General features: G+C 50.5%; 1 protein-coding gene across 1 annotated transcript in view; it reads left to right on the forward strand.

Moving 5' to 3' along the window:
- The window catches only part of SLC33A1 (solute carrier family 33 (acetyl-CoA transporter), member 1), a 22205-nt gene that overhangs the window by 6680 nt on the left and 14464 nt on the right, over nucleotides 1-1061 (forward strand). The window lies entirely within an intron of this gene.

Below are 1061 nucleotides of genomic sequence, written 5' to 3' on the forward strand. Positions count from 1 at the left end.
ACTGGGTTTGGGGGTGTCGCGCGCAGCGGGCTGGGCGAACCACCGGTGCGGGGGGATCGCGGCCGCAGCGCAGCGCAGCCCGGCCTCCCCTCCCCTCGCCTCCCCTCCGGGTCACCGCGCCTGGCTCCGTGCGGGTTTAACGCCAGGGATGCCCGCACAGCCGCTAGAGCTCAAAAACGCCGTGCACATCCCCGCCAATCGAACCCAGCTTGCGGTACGTGAGCTCCTGGGGCTCATTTCAGTCCGGTTCAAGGGTACAAATGAAGGCAGAAACTGAGACTTTATCGTAAGTGTTTTTCTGTGTGTCAGTATTGTATGGTATAAAGTGCATCTCCTGTTTCTGCTCAGGTGGAATTTCTTAAAAGACACTGAGGAAGGTGACTACACCGATGAAAGTAACGTTCCCAAAATATTTTTGAAACCCTTCTCTGAACTTTTAAAATTATTAGTCCTCTCACTCAAAGAGAGGGAAATGAGGAAAGGTGTGAGTATAAGAACCCAAGTTACACGTGGAATTACAAGCCAGTGTCTGGTTCCACTGTCAGATGCCAAGTGATTTTGTCCTAAGGGTAATATCAGAGGGCAATTTTTGTTCCAAATGCTTTAACTGCATTATGGCTGCGGTGGGCCTTTCAGGAATTAAAAAGAAAAAAGAAATGGAAGAATACTTCAAGCATTAAAAACAGAAGAAAAGTGAGACACGCAAAACGTGTTTCTGATGGTCCAATTATCATGTAACTGTAGAAATAACGGGCAAAAGGATGGGCGGGAAAAAAGTAACATTCGCTTACCTTGTTCTTACTGATTTTTATTTCTGTTCGTACAGGACAGCCAAAGAGAAAAAAAAACTGAACTTAATTTTTACTGTTCATCTCCTGTTTCCGGACCGTTTAACAACGCTGTTTACCAGCCTGGGGCGGGCGCGCACTCGCTGAAGAACGTTTGGAAGCACCTGGGGGGGTTGTGCGCGCCTTGCTTGGAGCCCCGGTATCCAACACGCCGAACCCCGACAGCTTTCCCAGCCCCGCAGGGCCGGGCCGGAGCGGCGCGGCTCAGGGAAG

The sequence above is a fragment of the Pygoscelis adeliae genome, unplaced genomic scaffold, assembly GCF_000699105.1.
Source record: "Pygoscelis adeliae isolate BGI_AS28 unplaced genomic scaffold, ASM69910v1 Scaffold241, whole genome shotgun sequence".
In the NCBI taxonomy this organism is placed as follows: domain Eukaryota; kingdom Metazoa; phylum Chordata; class Aves; order Sphenisciformes; family Spheniscidae; genus Pygoscelis; species Pygoscelis adeliae.